This window comes from Peromyscus californicus, unplaced genomic scaffold, assembly GCF_007827085.1.
Source record: "Peromyscus californicus insignis strain IS unplaced genomic scaffold, ASM782708v3 Scaffold_10__1_contigs__length_136768540, whole genome shotgun sequence".
Taxonomy (NCBI): Eukaryota; Metazoa; Chordata; class Mammalia; order Rodentia; family Cricetidae; genus Peromyscus; species Peromyscus californicus.
This window is the reverse complement of record NW_026294391.1, coordinates 39,222,214-39,241,475: the sequence shown is the minus strand read 5'-3', so window position 1 is coordinate 39,241,475 and position 19,262 is coordinate 39,222,214.

The following is a 19,262-nucleotide window of genomic DNA, read 5'->3' as shown; positions in this document are numbered from 1 at the left end:
GTTCCTTTGTTTAAAGGAATTCACCACATTGGCTGCTCTCAGTAATCAATCACCTATATCTCCTGATAAATTAAATACAAAAATGCTTTTAGATGTAAAGTTTTTATAGGCTATAAAGGATTAGATATAAAGAATGTTTAAGAATGTTAAGAAATAATTTATTACATATGTAACACAAGTAATTGGGATAGAAAAATATAACATATAAACATCTAGATATGTTATAAATGATACACAAATCTCAATAAGTAACCTAAAGATAATGAGAATGTATGCCTAAGTTAGATCTATGGATAAGGTTTTTATTGAGGTCTGAGATAGATATATAGGCTTTAAAAATAAACTTATGTATACCTTAATACAAAAGTCTATGGACCTCCTCAGAAGGGATGCTGGGGCTAATTATAGACCATAGCTCCTTGGCTGTAAAAGGTTGCTCTAGGGATGTGTGATTCTGACTTTACTGGAGAGATTAAGATCATTGTACAATTCAGATTCATACAGGGCAGTGCCTAAGGGAGCTGCTGATGTGGATTCTAGTGATATGGCCTTCTGGGTTCAGGAAATTAAATATTCCAAACAACTAAACACTTAAAATATAGGGAAAGAAGATAATTGGCTTGCTAGACATAAACATAGATGTTTCTTATATTTCAGAAAAAGATTGGCCAAGTACATAAGACGACTATTACTTCTTCGTCTCTTACAGGCCTAGGTCAAGCTAATAATGTAGTCAGAAGGTCAGGAAAATCTAATGCTCCTATCTGGATCAAACAATGGCTTTTAAATGCTGAGAAAATTATAATTGCTACCTGCCTGGTGGAGGAAAAGCTTAAATATTGGGCATATAAAGTCCCCCACCAGCCCTTAAATCACCCCAGTATCTTTTTATTTAGGAAAATCAGGCTTATAAACTGTTACAGGTCCTTAAAAATTAAATAAAATTTATTAAAGCCAAGGAAAGTCTCACAGCCTGGCTTGTCATCTCCCAGGGCCATCCCCAGAAATAAAAAAAAATAAAAAATCACCGTAGATATACAAGATTGCTTCTTTACCATACCTCCTCAACCTAAAGATTGTCAGCATTTCACTTTTAACTTGCCTACTCACCCTACCATGATGGAGGCCAAAGCTGACATACAGAGCACGAAATGCGAGTTCTGTTTATCCAGGACTCATTCATTGAGCAAAGTTCCTCATTATATATACAGATTAACTATCAAAACTAACTGTCAATTATAGCTTCCTCACAGTCCCCCAACCTATATGTATGTACATATGTATATGTATATACATATATCTTACAATACATTTATTGTACAGATGATATTATATTTATATCAAACTATAAAACTTGTGAGTCTATAGAATGGCAAATAGTTCTGCAGGATATACTGACACCTTTTCATATGTCTGTCCAACAGTTATAAATTCTCTCCTTATGGAAGCTTACCCATGAGGCTTATGTCCTTATGATTTATGGTTATGAAATAAAAAATAATACACCATTTCTTTCACTGCTTTTTAATTTTAGGAATGCCTTGAGCTCATATGTAGACAACAGCCTTACATATACTTCAAGAGCTCTTAAGAATTGGTGCTTAATTTTTCATATCCCCACTACAGGTATTCCTCATCACCACCAGGCCAAGTCACAAAGTTACACCTAAGCCTCTATGACCTCCTCACTGATATTTAAAAAGGTCTTGATGTTTTCATAATGTCAGGAGGAGGATACATGTCTTTATAGGACATTGACCTGCCTTTATGAATCCTGGATTGCCTGGTCACACCATATATTGGCAGCTGCAGGACAAAGGCGCTCTAAAGCTGCCAGTTTAAATACAGGCTGTTATTTACCTCTAAATTCTTAAATATTGAGCCTTGAATATAAATAAATTGATAAAATTACAGATCCTTTTGATGAACTGTTCATCAAAACTTATAGAAATATGATTAGAACTAATAATTCTGCCCTAAATTTATTTTATTAATTTTTGTCACAATATATATGAGACTTGAGAGATATATAAATAACACATTTCAGATTTAATTCTCTGGCTATCCTGATGTTTTGTTGAGGCTCCAAGGACTCATAATTTTGCTCTGATAAAGTTCACCACTGTTATATTGCTAACATGTCTAAGATTTTGTCTATTAAGAAGGTTCTTATAAGCTTCAGGAGATCACACCGGCAGTGATGGTGCATGATCAATATTTGCCAACGCCCACAAGTCAAGAAGGACTGGGAGGAATACAACCTGACTACAGTTTATATCTCCCACTTACAAATTTTCTTTTTCTTTTCTGGGGGTGGGGTCAGACTGCCCACAATTACAAAATTTATTGGAGGGAGGAAAGCGTAGGATGCCCCAACCCGAGACTGTGGTCACTCTGGCTATCCTCCTGGGGGTCGGAGCTGCAGGGGCCAGTATGGGCATAGCTTCCCTGGTTTTATCTAATCAACATTATTCAGAGCTTAGAATTTCCATAGATGAAGATATAGCACAGCTTGAGCGAGGCATTTCCGCCCTTGAATCCTCCCTCACCTCCCTTTCAGAGGTAGTCCTCCAAAACCTCGGAGGGCACAACCTCCTCTTTTTACAGCAAGGAGGTCTCTGTGCCGCTCTTAAGGAAGAATGCTGCTTTTATATTGATCATACAGGAGTATCAAGGGATTGCATGGCCAAGGTCCAGGAAGGCTTAGAGAAGCGCAAAAAAGAAAGAGATCAAGAGCCAGGCTGGTTCCAAAATTGGTTCTCTGCATCTCCCTGGCTAACCACCCTCCTGCCATCCCTTCTGGGACCCTTGGTTGGCCTCATTCTTGTCTTGACATTCGGCACTTGGGCCTTGTCTCGACTAACTCAATTTGTGTGCGGTCAGCTGACCGAACTTCAGGCAAAACAAATTCAGGTTCATTACCACCGCCTCGACCTCCATGATAGTGGTCTTGATGAACCAGATAAAGACTCTGTATCAGCACAGGCCCCTCTGCTCAGGGGAGGATTGCACCTGTGCCTAAGAGCTGGAGCCCACGGCATAGGGGATTGAGGGTGCAGCCGGGACTGCAGAAGGCAGGGAGACTAAAGTGCTCCACCATCCTGGGTGCCTTGGATGACTGCTCTATTGCACGGCGGTTATGCAGACCCTATACTCCTTTCCTCCTGGAATTCAAACCTGCCCCCTGTAAAAAACTGCATTGTTCCAGCTTCCTTCGGGGCATGTGGGGATGCCTACATGGACCAACTGTTAACAATGGAACTTATCAGGGATAGAGCCTCTGTCACCCCTCTCCAATCACGGCAAAAACATTTGGGCCTCCTTTGTTTTGCTATATGTATAGAAGGGGGAGATGTCAGGGACCAAACATGGACTATGGAAAAGTACTAGCTAGGCCAGAGTACAAGCCCCTGCCCTAAACCAGATGCCCCCAAAGATAAAGACCAGGTCAGGCAGGTCAGGTAGCATAGCAACAGAACAATGGGCCCTGATCAGTGACCTTACCACCTAGCACAACACCTTCATGACTTGCACATCCCCCTTCACCTGCACATACGGCACATCACGCACCCCTTCCCTTCTTCCTGCCCCCTCCCCCTCCCATGCTATATAAGCCTTGCTGAGGAGAATAAAATTTGCAGCTTGATCAGAACACACTGTCTTGCTGTCTTCTTTCATGTCTCCTCTGTCCCTTTCATTCTCTCCCACAGGTGGGTCGCCCCCATTGACACCCTGCTGGCTGGGGCAACTGTTACATCTACACACAACAAACAAATAAATACAATACAATACAATGCAATGCAATAAACCTTCAATGGTAACTTAGAGGAGAGGCCTCTATCTAGAAGTATTGTCATAAAGCCTTTCTCTGCTAACACGGTTCTACATGTACACATATTCTGGAGCACTGTCTAAACCATCAACATCTGGGAACAATCACATCTCAGCTCTCTTCCCCAAGCAGAAGCTCATGTTTTATGACTAATGGGATGAAAGACACCCTTTTTGCCTAGGCTGCCAGGAAGTTCAGTGTTAATATTGATGGCCAAATACAAGTGCCCTGGAAGCCCAGCAGTTACTCACATATGCTTTTCTCCCCACAACTTGGTATGGTGTTCTATTTATTCTTCCAGAGTCTTACTTCTGTTGCATGTTTAAAATATGGCTTCTAGTCTGTCTGGAAAACAAAAAAGGATAAAAATCCTGAATAAATTTTAAATGATGGGGAAAGTAAACCAATCTAACAGCATATCTAACAGCACTATCCCAAGTGCATTCTCAGCACTGTCTACAGGAACTGGAAACATGGGGCCTCTGTGCATGGCAAGAGAAGAAAAGGAAGGCAAGTAGGACATCAAGACAGGGCCCTGCTGCACCTCTTGGCAGGACCACACATTGCTCTACGATCTTCAGTAAGAGAGTTGGTGTCTCTGTGTTGCTAGAGTTTTCCTGCCTGGCCCACAGTCAGAGCAAATCTCTCTCACCCGCCAGTCCCAAGCCGCTCAAACCCGACCAAGTAAACACAGAGACTTATATTGGTTACAAACTGTATGGCCATGGCAGGCTTCTTGCTAACTGTTCTTACAGCTTAAATTAATCCATTTCTATTAATCTATACCTTGCCACATGGCTTGTGGCTTACCGGTACTTTACATCTTCCTTGTCCTGATCGGCTGGCAGTGTCTCTCTCAACCAGCTTCCTGTTCTCTCCATTCTCCTCTCTGTTAGTCCCGCCTATACTTCCTGCCTGGCCACTGCCAATCAGTGATTTATTCATTGACCAATCAGCAACACATTTGACATATAGACCATCCCACATCATCTCTGTGTCTCAGTTTGCTTATCTGTCAAATAGGAGTGAGACTAGTGGTCCCTGCTTCAAAGGATTGCCAAGAAGGTCAGTGAGGTGTTCAATTAAAGCTGGCCTGGTACTCACAAGTAAGCTTAAGACATAGTAACTCTGGCTTGCATTCTGTGCATTTTGTGGTGATATTGTGTCCCCCAATATATTGTGTACTCTAATATGGTGGTATTTTACTTGTACTGAAATGTGATTTTAATTGTATGTTAATAAATAAAGTTGCCCGGGGGTCAGAGCTATTAGAGCCATAGCAAGAGTGTGGCGGTGGTGGCACATGCCTTTAATCCCAGCACTTGGTAGATAGAGCTAGGTAGATCTCTGTGTGTTCAAGGATACAGCCAGCATTGGAGACACACGCCTTTAATCTCAATCCCAACCATCGAAGACCTGGAAGTCTCTACAGACAGACAGTGACGAGGCAGTCATGTGTTTGGGTTTACAACCAATGAGAAGGCAGAACAGAAAGATTATAAAGACAAACACACAGGAAGTAGCTCCTTTTTGGAGAGCTCTCTTGGCTGAAGAGGATCCCTGAAGCAGGAAGGGTAAGGCTTTTAGCTCTAACCTCTTGGCTTTCTTCTCTTAATCGGCTCTGTGTTTCTTATTTAATAAGATGATTGGTTACATCTACATTTGTCTCCCAATGTGACAAGAATCCATTAAAAACCGCTTAACTTGGTTTGGCGCCAGGTCCGGTTTCCTGCCTGGGCAGCCGGCTCCCTAGCCCAGGCGGCTGGATACGTAGCCCAGGCCCAGGTCAGCTTGGCCTCAGGCCGGACTGACCATAGCCCCAAGTGGTTACCTTAAAGCCGGTGCTACAAACAACTCAGGCCTGCCCTGCTGAACAGGGCCCCTGCCTGTAAAGCCAAAGCATGTGGTGGAACTTAAGGAAGCCAGAGCCAAGCCTTGACTTGGCTCAAGCGGGAACACGAGGCTGGATTCAAGCTTTTAGGCAGAACTTGTGGCTTCTCTCTCTCTCTCTCTCTCTCTCTCTCTCTCTCTCTCTGGATTCACACCTCGGACAATTGGTGGCTGTTTTGAAATTCTCTCGGATTTCTACTGTTCTACACAGACTTGGTAAGTCAATTAACGTATCAGGTATTTTAAAGGAAACAATTTAAAAGAGAAATTTTTTCTACATTAAAAAAAAGAATGGGTTTTCAGTGTACATTGGAAGAAAATTGGGCTTTGTTTGCAATTTTAGGCAGTCTGACAATGGAACAACTATATGAGAAGGTTAATGCTGATCGAATTATGCAGTTTATTGCTACGCTTATCCTCATTTTACTATGTAAAAAGATAGTCAATTTAAGTGCCAGGATGACAGCTTTAGAAAAACTTGTTAAACCTGTAAAAATTTAGAAAGAAGAAATTAACAGTGAAGTTGCTTCAAGATTGGATCATAAGGTTACAGAAAGAAAGCCTGTTTTCACACAGTCACCCTTAATTTGTTCCAGTAACCGTACAGCAGTTACCTAATCAAATGACTACACAAAATATTTGGGCTCCAATTGAAATGTTAGATTTACAAAGGTTTAAGGAGGCAATAGTATCTTAGGGCATTCATTCCCCATATGTAAAGCAAATGTTAAACTCTTGGTCAACATATAACAGGATTGTACCACAGGACTGGCAAGAGCTGGCACAAGCGGTCCTTGAACCCAGTCAAAGGCTTCAATAGCTAACTTGGTTCAAGGATGGAGCTAAAAACATAGAAAAACAATGGAGGGATAAAGGAATACAAGTCTGCCAGGATCAGCTTATTGGAGAAGGCCAATATGCTTCAGTACAAACACAATGTTTATATGATGTCCAAACCCTAATTTTATGTCAAACAGCAGCCTTGAATGCATGGGACAGAGTTGAGAAACCAGGAAAAAAACTGAGTCACTTACAAAGGTTATACAAGGCCCAAAAGAATCTTTCACAGATTTTTTACAAAGACTGGCTTCAGCAGTAAAGAGAATGGTCCCAGATTCAGAAGCTATTCAGATAATAAATGAATCTCTGGCCTTTGAGAATGCGAATGCAGCATGTAAAAGAATAATCAGGCCGTTAAAGGCAAGATCTGCACCTTTGGAAGATTGGATTAGAGACACGGTTAATGTTGAGGCTCATGACCATGATGATATGTGGGTAGGAGAAGCAATTTCAAAAGGTTTGAGGAATGTTAGATGTTTTTGGATGTGGAAAGCAAGGACATTTGAAAAGGGACTGTAAACAAGTCATTCCTAGAAACAATGTTTCTTCAAGGAACAATGGCAACAGAATGCCCCTTCCTTCTGGAGTATCTAGAAGGTGTGGTAAGGGAAAACACTGGACCAACGAATGTAGATCAACAAGGGACAGACAGGGTAATCCTTTGCCTCAGTATTTGGGAAACTCCCAGAGGGGCCTCATGCAGGCCCCAATAGCAAATCCAGTTCAAACCTTTCCTGCAGTCATAGAGGAAACCCCTACTCAGAGCAATTAAATAACCAAATGCCTATTGGAATAAATCATGCAGGTCAGGATGATGAAACAGAGAAAATAGAGAGCTGAGGAGAAAACATAAAGAAAATTTTTTGGCAAACTTCTATTAATGAACAAAGACCAAAATTAACGATAAAAATAAATGGTGTTCTGTTGTCTGGTCTGGTAGACACAGGTGCAGACGTTACCATAATTGCACCAGAATTTTGGCATCCAACTTGGCCTCTTCAGGAGGTAATCTTTCAACTGTTAGGAATTGGGACATTATCTCAGGTGAAACAGAGTACAAGATGGCTCGAATGTATAGGTCCAGAAGGACAGAGAGGAAAATTAAAACCATATGTGGCTAACATAGCTATGAACCTGTGGGGTCGAGACTTGTTGCAACAATGGAATACTCAGATTAACATCCCTCCAATCTCAGAAACAAATCATAAACTAGCACATGTTTCTGAGAGAAATAGTAGAAGGGATTATTCTGAGTGGTCACCAGCCATCCATATTATACAAGAACAGACACAACAACTGATGATTTTCCAAAGACACCAACAGCTCTACCTTTAAAATGGTTAACAGACAAGCCTGTATGGGTCCAGCAATGGCCTTAACAACAGAGAAACTCCATGCTTTAGAAGAGCTGGTAGAAGAAAAGTTAAATGCTCAGTATATTGAAGAATCAACCAGCCCTTGGAATTCTCCTGTATTTGTTATTAAAAAGAAATCTGGTAAATGGAGAATGGTGACAGACCTTAGAGCAATTAACAAAGTAATTCACCCAAAGCGCTCTCTACAATCTGGAATTCCTTTGCCTTCTCTGTTACCAAAAGTTATTGATTTAAAAGACTGTTTCTTTTCAATACCATTACAAGAAAAAGACAGAGAAAGATTTGCTTTCACAGTGCCTACTTATAATAATTCTCAACCGGTAAAAAGATTTCAATTGGGGGTCCTCCCACAAGGAATGTTGAATAGCCCAACTCTGTGCCAATATTTTGTACAACAGCCATTGGGAGTGATATGTAAAAAAATTCCTAAATCTATAATTTATCATTAAATGGATGATATGTTACTAGCTGACTCAAATGCAGATACTTTAGAAAGAATGTTTGAAGAAGTAAAGAAAATTTTGCCTTGCTGGGGATTACAAATTGCTCCTGAAAAGATACAAAGAGGAGATTCTATTAATTATTTAGGATATAAAATAGAGCTACAAAAAATTAGACCCCAAAAGGTGCAAATTAGGAGATATAGACTACAGACTCTTAATGACTTTCAAAGATCATTTGGAGACATATCTCATCTAAGAACTATTGTTGGGGTAAAAAATGATGAACTGAATGATTTGTTTAAAACCTTAGAAGGTGACAAGGACTTAAATAGTCCAAGAGAATTATCACCTGAAGCTGAGAAAGAATTGGCCTTGGTAGAAAAGAAAGTACATGAAGGGCACGTGTATCGTATTGATCCAAAGCTGGATTGCATTTTGGTTATTTTACCTTCTAGGCATTCTCCTACAGGAATATTAATGCAGAGGGAAGATATTATATTGGAATGGATATTTTTACCAAATAAACCAAATAAAAAATTAAAAACTTATGTGGAAAAAATCTCTGACTTGATTTGGAAAGGAAAATTGAGACTTCGTCAATTAGCAGGAATAGACCCAGCAGAAATTGTCATACCTTTAACTAAGGAGGATATTGAAAAATTGTGAACAGAAAGTGAACCTTGGCAAAGAGCTTGCAGTAATTTTTTGGGAGAAATTAACAGCAAATATCCCAAAAGTGATAGAATTGATCTTATAAAGAGAGCTGATTGGCTCTTACCTCGAATTGTACGGGAAAAACCCATATCTGGAGTTCATACATTTTATACAGATGACAACTAACAAGGAAAGGCAGGTTACAAATCAGAAAATTTAAGTAAAGTGGTTCAAAGTCCTTATAATTCACTTCAAAAATCAGAATTGTTTGCTATTCTGTTGGTATTAATGGTTTTTTCAGACACTCTCAACATAGTAACTGACTCTAAGTATGCTGAAAGAGTAGTATTACATATTGAGCCCGCAGAATTTATGCCTGATGCTTCAGAATTATCTTCACTATTTATTCAATTACAAGATACAATCAGGAAAAGGAGTCATCCTTTATATATAACTCACATTCGATCCCATACTGGTCTGCCAGGCCCTCTAGCACAAGGCAATGGTGAGATTGATAAAGTATTGATAGGAAATGTGCTGTAAGCCTTAGAATTTCATAAAAAACATCATGTCAATAGTAAAGGTTTAAAAAAGGATTTTTCCATAACCTGGCAACAAACCAAAAAATAGTGAAGAAATGTCCTACTTGTTCCTTCTACAATCAAACACCATTACCAGCAGGATGTAACCAAAGGATACTCAAAGGAATGAAATCTGGCAGATGGACGTGTTTCAATTTGTAGAATTTGGAAAATTGAAATATGTACACCATACCATTGATACTTATTCAGGATTTCAATGGGCAACTGCTTTGAGTTCTGAAAAAGCTGATTCTGTAATCACTCACTTGCTAGAAGTTATGGCCATCATGAGTATACCTGCACAAGTCAAAAATGACAATGCTCCATCATATGTCTCTGTTAAAATGAAACAGTTTTTTGCTTATTACAATATAAAGCATATTACAGGCATACCACATAATCCTACAGGTCAAGCAGTTATAGAAAGATCAAACAGAACTCTAAAGGATATGCTAAATAAACAGAAAGGGGTAACAAAAACCCCCAGAAATAGACTGCATAATGCTCTATTAACTTTGAATTTTCTTAATGCCAATGAGAAAGGAACAACAGCTGCAGAGAGACATTGGATAATAGAAAAAACTACAGAATTAAATCAGCCTATATACTTTAAGGATGTGCTGACTGCAGAATGGAAACCAGGGTATGTGTTACATTGGGGACGAGGTTTTGCTTTTGTTTCTACAGGAGAAGATAAGCTGTGGGTACCATCAAAATTGATAAAGGTTCGATTTGAACAAGATAAACCTCTTAATTAGAGGAGGTAATAGTTCATCAACCAGACTGAACATCCAATTTAAACTAACTTATACCAGTAACACATGTCTTTTCATTTAATCAGATAATAACTTGCCAAAAAGGAACATCCCCAAAATTAGTCTTGGGGAAAAGTTTTTGTTTTTGTCTTTTAGGAGAATGAAGGTTAAGGAATCTGAAGAACACTGGACAAATGAGACAACTGAAGAAAAGGGACAAATCATCTATCCCAGGAAACAGAGTGAAATGGCATATATGTATGTTATCTAAAAAATTTTATGTCTTCCTAAATGTTTGTTTCTGCTTTTCTCTAAAAATTTAACACTATTGGTTTTCTAATAGTCCCAGTTCAATTAAAATTTAAAGCTGACTTTGGAGTTGGAGAATGGCTCTCTCCTTCTTTAAACTCAAGCATGTTGTTAAAAGGAAAATGCAAACTCCCTGTATCATGCCAGAATAAAAGAGCCATCTTCTGCTATGGGACAGGAGAAAAGCCAAATTAATTAAGGGACTATTCTATTACTAATCTCAACTCTTTGATTCTATTCTGATTCTTTAAACTTTTCTTAAAGTATAAATTTTATATCAAAATTTACAAGATTAATATATATATAGATATATAGATATACATTTTAAACTTTTTAAGATATGATTGGTTATATAGAGTACTAACTAATTCTAGAAAAAAGATTTCAATTAGCTGTATATATATATGTCTTTGTGTTTGAGTCTCTTACCAGTTTTCTGTAGGAAATCATGGCCAGGCCTAACATCAACTGAAATCTACAGGAAGAAGATGCGGTCCCACAACAACAACAATTCCATGTGGACAATAATAATATCACTAAGCTGACAAACATCATCTACAGATCAGCTTTGAACTACAAGGTGCTCAGAGCAATTTTGAGATGTCTAGCTGAGATGATCCAGTCTCAGAGGCTACTTGAATAAGGACTTGAGATAAACCCTGAACGTTATACACAGACAGGATAATGAAGGAGACAGTTACCTTTCCTAGAATTTGACAATTAACCTAAAATTTTTCTTTCAGGATAAAGATAACTTCGCCGATACCCAGCAGGAAGCAATTTTAAGAATACGACGCCCACGTTCCCAAAAAGGTGGTGTGGGGCGAGTGGTTTTTTTGATCTTTTTAATGGGTTTTGTGTCTGGGATAATTTTCATTGTTTAGGGGGGTTGGTTACAAGTTGTTGTCAAGGGTTAGGAAAAAGGCTAAGCAAAGGAGATTAGATTTAAGGTTCTTGTTTAAAATAAAAGAGAAAGAAACAAAAGAAAAGAAAAGAAGAAAAAGACAATTACTAGTTTTAAATACTTTACATTGGATTGGATAGTTTCATATTGTATACAAATTATATATATTGAAATTGATATTGTTAGAAAATGTTATATGTATATTTCTAATTGTACTTATACCGTTTATTTAACAATGCAATTTACTGATCCTTGATTGTTATTATTACCAACTATTAGGATATAAAGAAATGAAAGTTAGTAGATAGACATTACAATAGAACTTGTAATCATATTAGATATGTTTTTAAAATTGAGCAGATATATTTTAGACAGGTCATCTTCAAACCCTTCAGAGATCTACAGAATATGGCATTTAAAATGTTTTAATAACTTAGAAAATTTTTCTTTTTTGAGACATGTCTGCTCCTGGCAGTACCAATCTACTTCAGAGAAAATATGGGCATTGAAGAAACTGCGTATGGAGTTAATTTTCATTGTGGCAAAAGTTAGCCACTGGACAACAAAGTATCCTCAAATCAACAGGACAAAATGAACAGACAGGACATGAAACAAAGGACTACTGATTCTTTCCAAAACAAGTGTGGTTATGGCTTTATCAAAAGGCATCTTCTGAGGCCAGGACAATATGGCACCATCCCTGAAGTGGCCTTCAAAATGCGGAAAAGGTACAGTGCCCTTTTCTTCGAAGGCAGCTGAACAGGCAGTGGGCTGATGGCTTCTGAATGTGCAATGGAACAGCAGCTGAAACAGTTATTCTTGAAGAGTAGCTAAGCCGCGCCTCTCAATAGTAAACTGGCATTTGATAGAGCGATGTTGAGAAGAATGGGATGCTGAGATGAAGCCATATATACACAGCCAAGAAGAATGGACAGCTGAATTAAAAAACCATCAACAATTTCCAGAATTTAAAATCCTGAATCATGACATGACACTAGTGGAATTCAGGTGTTTCTGGTACATGGACTGCCCTCACCCAACGTGAGGTTGAACTGTTGACCTTGTGTACATCCTACTTCACAAATGAGTCTGTCAGATACGCTAAGCCTATAGGCTGAAGATGATGCCCCAACACTGCAGAGAAACCTCAGGTGACTGTCCAGGCAGCTGGCTGTTTCTGTCAACTCACAAATTTTTTTGAAGTTGCTCACATGCACTTCCTGTTTTTATTTTTGTTAGCTAATATTTCCTTCTTGGTTCTCTGAAGGAGTTGAAGATTAGTTAGTTATAGTTGAAGACTAATTAGGACAGAAAGTGAATTAGATACATTTTGGACTTACCAAAATAGGATAGATAATGCAATTATTTTCTCTGAATTTGTCAAATACAATTGGACTAGACATTGTTTAGGTATTTATTACTTGTATATTTTGTATATTATTATTGTACTTTTGTATATAGTTTTTCTTTTGTTAGTTATAACCTTTTTTTTCTTTTTATTAAAATAGAAAAGGGGAAATATGGTGGTATTTTACTTGTACTGAAATGTGATTTTAATTGTATGTTAATAAATAAAGTTGCCCAGGGGTCAGAGCTATTAGAGCCATAGCAAGAGTGTGGCGGTGGTGGCACATGCCTTTACTCCCAGCACTTGGTAGACAGAGCTAGGTAGATCTCTGTGTGTTCAAGGATACAGCCAGCATTGGAGACACACGCCTTTAATCTCAATCCCAACCATCGAAGACCTGGAAGTCTCTACAGACAGACAGTGACGAGGCAGTCATGTGTTTGGGTTTACAACCAATGAGAAGGCAGAACAGAAAGATTATAAAGACAAACACACAGGAAGTAGCTCCTTTTTGGAGAGTTCTCTTAGCTGAAGAGGATCCCTGAAGCAGGATGGATAAGGCTTTTAGCTCTAACCTCTTGGCTTTCTTCTCTTAATCGGCTCTGTGTTTCTTATTTAATAAGACGGTTGGTTACATCTACACTCTAATAAACTTATCTGTGGTCAGATAACAGAACAGCCACTAGACAGACATAGAGGCCAGAAAATAGTGGCACACACACCTTTAATCCTATGACTTGGGAGGCAGAGAGCCATCCAGATCTCTGTGAGTTCAAGGCCACACTGGAAACTTCCAAGCATGGTGACATACACCTTTAATCTCAGGAAGTGATAGCAGGAAGCAGAAAGGTATGTAAGGCGTGAGGACCAGGAACTAAGTTTGTTAAGCTTTTAGGCTTTTAGGAGCAGTTCAGGTGAGATCCATTCAGATGAGGACACAGAGGCTTCCAGGTTGAGGAAACAAGATCATTTGAGAAGTTGGCAAGGTGAGGTTAGCTGTGGCTTGTTGTGTTTCTCTGATCTTTCAGCATTCACCCCAATATCTGGCTCCTGTGTTTTTTTTTCTTAATAAGACCTTTTAAGGTTTGTGCTACAGCATTGATTAACTATTCTTTCTTGGACCTAAGGGCAGTGCATCCTTCTATATTACTGGCATCCAGTACAGAGGCTCATCCACAATAGATGTTTACTAAATCCTTGTAGATCAGAAATGGTGAGCTAGAGTTAAGATTTGCTATAAAATTACCACCATGAAGTTGGAACTGTTTCCTCCTTCTTCAAGCCTTGGCGACGCTCTCCTTCCTTGTCCCTCAATTCTACCAGTTTCATTAACTCCTCTCCCCAATTTTCCTCTCCCTTACCCCTCCTTGCATTTCTTCCTATGCCTATTTGCAGCTATATTAATTATTTTCCTGATACCCATTCATCAAAATTGAACCCTTCTGTAAGTCTTCCTGACCCTCTTTTCCACGTCTCACTTCATCTTGAAGTCAGCACTGAAGTCACTCCATAAAAGACTCACATTTTCTCTGCATGTTCTTCACCCTCTACACACTATTCATTGAATAAATTATAGTCTCAAATGTTCCCCCTCCCCAGTCCTTTACATGGTAGCCCTCATCTCACTACTTCAGACTATGACTGTATTTGGAGATGGGTCTTAATGAGGGAACTGAGATAAAATGAGATCTAGTATTAGTACAGTGTAACAGGGATCCTTATTACAAGGGGTGGCTAAGACACAATCACACACAGAGTGTGATCATGTGAGAGTATAAGAAGAAAACTGTCATCTACAAGCCAAGGAGAGAGATCTCAAGAAGGAACCAACCTTTCCAACATTTTGAGCTTCAACTTCCATCTTTGAAAACTGCAAGATTGTAGTGGTCATTGCTCCACCCATAACCTTGGGCTATATGCCTGCAGGTGGCAGTGCTTCTTGCTGTTGTATGTGATTTCTTAAAAGGAAAGGGAGAGGGGTCATGAGGTCCCTTTCCCCTGCTTCTTGCTTCCTGGTGTGATCAGACAGCCAGGTGGATTCGGTCCTGGTCAGAACAGAGGACCACTTAAGCTATCTATGAGGTTCTGTATTTGTGAGTGTATTTCCTCAATTTATACCCTAATAAATTCCCCAATCCTGCTTAACAAAAAAGGAAAAAGGGCCACAAGATGCCCCTCCCTTTCCTTTTGAGAGGTCACATACAATGGTAAGAAGCACCAACTCCTTCTCAGGGGAGTATGGGTGGAGCAAATACCACTACACAAGACAATATATTTTTCTGTTCAAGTCACTGTAACCTGGGGATTTTCTCTGATACACCAATGTCATATATCCTGTATTGTTCAGTGATGCTGTATGCCAGGTTCTATTTCAGGACCTAGGAATAGAGATGAATAATGAGCCAAAAACAAACTACTACCTCATGGACATTAGACAACCCCCTCCCCAAGAAATCAAAGATGTAAGATAGTGAGCAATGACTGGCTCTATGGAGAAAAATGAAGCAGAGTAAGGTAGTCAGGGAGGGCTCTACTCAGAATATACCCTTATTGCCTGAAACCTGAAAGACATGAATAACTATTTTGTTCTGGATTGACAGGTCTACAAATGTAAGCACCCCAAAAGCAGAATTTCATCTATTATTTTCTAAAGTAGGCCAGGAATCATGCAAGGCCTCCCAGACCATCACCAGGGACGTTGACTATTAGTTAAATTGATGAGGAAAGAAACTGAGGGCTCTCAATCAAGGAGCGCATAATCTTTTCTCTTTTTATGTAAACTACCAGACTGACTTACTTATGAAAATGGTTGTCACTGGTGGAAGCTAGGGCACTTTTTGGGGACTGCTGAAAAAATCCAGGAGAAGGATGATGGTGGCTTGTATCAAGCAGTGGGAAGGAAAGTATATTCTGGATGGAATTTGGTGGAATATTAGATGGCAGCATGGAATTTAGTGAAGACCTACAAATAGGAGTCAAGAGTGCTCAGAGATTTAGTCAAAGACACGGGAATGATGAAGGTTCTTTAACTAGGATGCAGGAGACAGGGTGGAGCTGATTACACTGAGGAGTCTGGAGTTCTGGGCTGGAGATGAGAATGGAAGATATCATTTAGTTAGTATTAAACCACAAGACAGACACTCAGCATGATTCTGTATATGGAGGGGGGAAAAAAGCACCTTCGGAATTAAGCGATGAACAATCCTGTATTTGTGGCCCGCAAACTCTATAGCATATAATGATCCTGTGTGTACACTTAAAGGAGCTACCAGTTCTTCCATATTTACTACAACACTGTTTCCAATAGACAAAAAGTAGGAACCCACACATTTCTAATTCAGTACCTACTGTGTGCAAATTAAAGTGTCTGTCTTCTTTCATTCTGGTTGGAAGATAAAATGGCATCTTTAATTCTTATGGATATCTTAGCTTCCAACTAAGCCTGGAAGTCTCCATGTCATTACAGGGATGGGGGTTTCCACTTTTACCCATTGCCTGGCTTTTTTTTTACCAACAAGCTCTGAGCTTTTCTTGACAAACACTAGTAGGATAAACAGGCTCAAGAAGTAGAGATTGTGGGGCTCATGTTGTTAGGTCAACTTCTACCTTGCTCAGCCCCTACTGTACAGCCTTCCAAAAATTTCTTCTACACACATAGCCTATAATATTCCTTGGGAAGCCTTCATCCTAGGGGCCAGAGCCTTAAGAGTTCAGGGACATCAGTGGATGACCCAAGGCTGGAGGCTGGCCTTTCAAAAGAAGGAAGAAGTTTCTTCAGTGGTACTGAACTGCCTGCCTTTCACTGGATGATCATTATCCTTTTGTCTGACTGCTCTGTTTGCTGGTAAAAGAGCCATTAACTAGCACTTGCCAGACACTGTAATGCACAGAAGCCATCTGGTTCCTTACAGACATACTATTTTCATGTCTTCATCTGTATGTTGTACAGGACCAGGAATTCTAGGGGAATTCAAACTCTGCATTTAGAACCCAGTGTGTGCAATGACTTGCCTGTGGGATTCTGGGAGAACCAAATTTCCACAACTATTGCTCTAGCCCAAAGTTTTTCCTTACAAAGCTTCTTTATCTGTCTCAGTGCCACCTGCTCATCCCCCTGCATCTCTGTCTGTCTGTCTGTCTGTCTGTCTGTCTGTCTTTGTCTCTTGCAAACATATTCTTTTCCCATCTGAGCCATCAGAATTCTCTACCCATTGGTACACACCTGTGATCTCAGCATATTAGAGGTTGAGGCAGGAGTATAACAAACACTTCAAGACTGCCTTGGATATCAAACAAACAAAATACAAAGAAAACCAAAAGAACTTCTGATGTTCAAAAAAATGGCAACTTTAAGAGTGAGGTGGCTAGTAATAGACTTGAGAGGTCATATAGCAAAGTCAAATCACAGTAGCCTCCTGGAAGCCCTTGATCCTGTTCATTCTGCCTAGAATTAGTAAGTTCAAGATATCTCACAGATGTGTCTCTTGAGCCCCCACAAAGAACAGGTATGCTCATGATGATGAGAACAGAGCAATAGGCCAAAAACTCTGAAGACTTTGCCTTCAAGGGCTGTCACAACAAAGAAGACAGATGACACATTAGTAAATAAGCACAGTATAGATCAGATCCCATAAAATCTAAAGTGACAACAATTTCATGACCTACCAATTAAGCTGAGCTACCAGCTGAGCTGTGATGTAGTGCTTGCTTTTCTACTTAGAATACAACAGCCTTTGATTTTCATCATCACATTTCTGTCCATTTCATTCCTTTAAAGTAAACTGCAGGCAGAATAAAATGGTGAAAGTGCACTTGCTCACATTTCACCTCTACTAAATCACTTTTGAACTCACACCTGTCTACATTCTATATATGTTTAGGAGTCTCTTCTCTAATGGTGAACCTCACCCTTCAGGCACAGCATTGTCACATAAAACTCACTCTCACTTCAGAGCCTGACTCACCCAATAAAAATGGGAGAGTGTGAAGTCAATGTAGAATGCATGTTTCTTAGGATCACGGTAATGTGTGTAATGGTAGCAGGCCTGTGGGAGAAAGCTAAGCAGAAAGGTGGTGTGAGAAGAAGTAGAGATGGCAGCTGTGAACTCACTGCTCTAAGGGCTCACTGGGAAGTAACATTTGAGCCCCATTTAAAGGAGGTAAGAAAAATGGTTGTGCACATTATTTGGAGAATATTCTAGAAAAGTGAACTACAATTGCAAAAGACCTAAGGAAAGTGTTAGTGACATGTCTGAGATTAAAACTGTTCTACTGTGATACCCAGGCAAGGTTCATGTGACTGAAGCATTAGAATGTCCTTGGTCCTCTCAGGGACATCAGAAGATGGGAAGCTTTTTGAGAAGTGGTCAAAGAACCCTTTCCCTCTTCCTCACTTAAGCAAGGCTACCATGAGGCAATTTCTGACATGAATTTCTCATTCCACCAAAGGATGCCACTTTCCACCTTGTCCCTGTCATGCTCAAAATAGGTGTGCACTTCCAAAATCTATATGTGGCAACCTAATCCTCGTTGTGATACTATTGAAGGTGGAGTCTTAAGAGACTATAGTCCACATGAACATCATTAGTGAAGCTTAAGGAAATCTCTTTGTCCTTTGGAACATGTGAGGGTATATTGAGAAGGTTCCTTCTATGAGGATCTGAACCTGCTGGTATGTCAAACTCATATTTCTCATTAACCAGAACTGAGAATGATATGTTTTCATTATTCATAAGATAACTAGTCTTGGGTACCTTGTTATAGCAGCCTAAGCAAGCTTGGATGTATGCCTCTTTCTCTGAGGACATAGCTACATGTTGCGGTAACGCCCACGCTACCACCACCTGATCACCATGTCCGAGCAAGGGGCTGTGGATTAAAAAACAGAGACAAAAGACATCGAGTCATGAGTCATTTGCCCCAGCAGAATGCCAAATGCCATTTATTGAAGGAGGGAGGAAACCTTAAATACAGGCTTACAACACAATGGAGGATCCATGAGGGCAGAAGTTAGCTACCCAATGTTCTACATTCTTGCATCTAAGCTGTTTACACCAAATGCAGGATACACAAAGAACCTCTGGTGAGCAGTCAGGAAGAAGGAACCCGGCAGGGAATCAGCATAGGGAGGGCATCTGGTCAAGGTCGGCAAGCAAGACAACAGCTACCCAGAATGGGGGGCCAGGGCCCTACAGCTACAGGATTGAGATTGGTTTGCTGCAGGATGGAAATGACTCCTTAGAAACACAAAACATTTCCTCTTGTCTACCCATTGTTTGATCATTTGATCCCAGTTCTGGTGGAACTAGGGACCTGGGATGTACACATGAG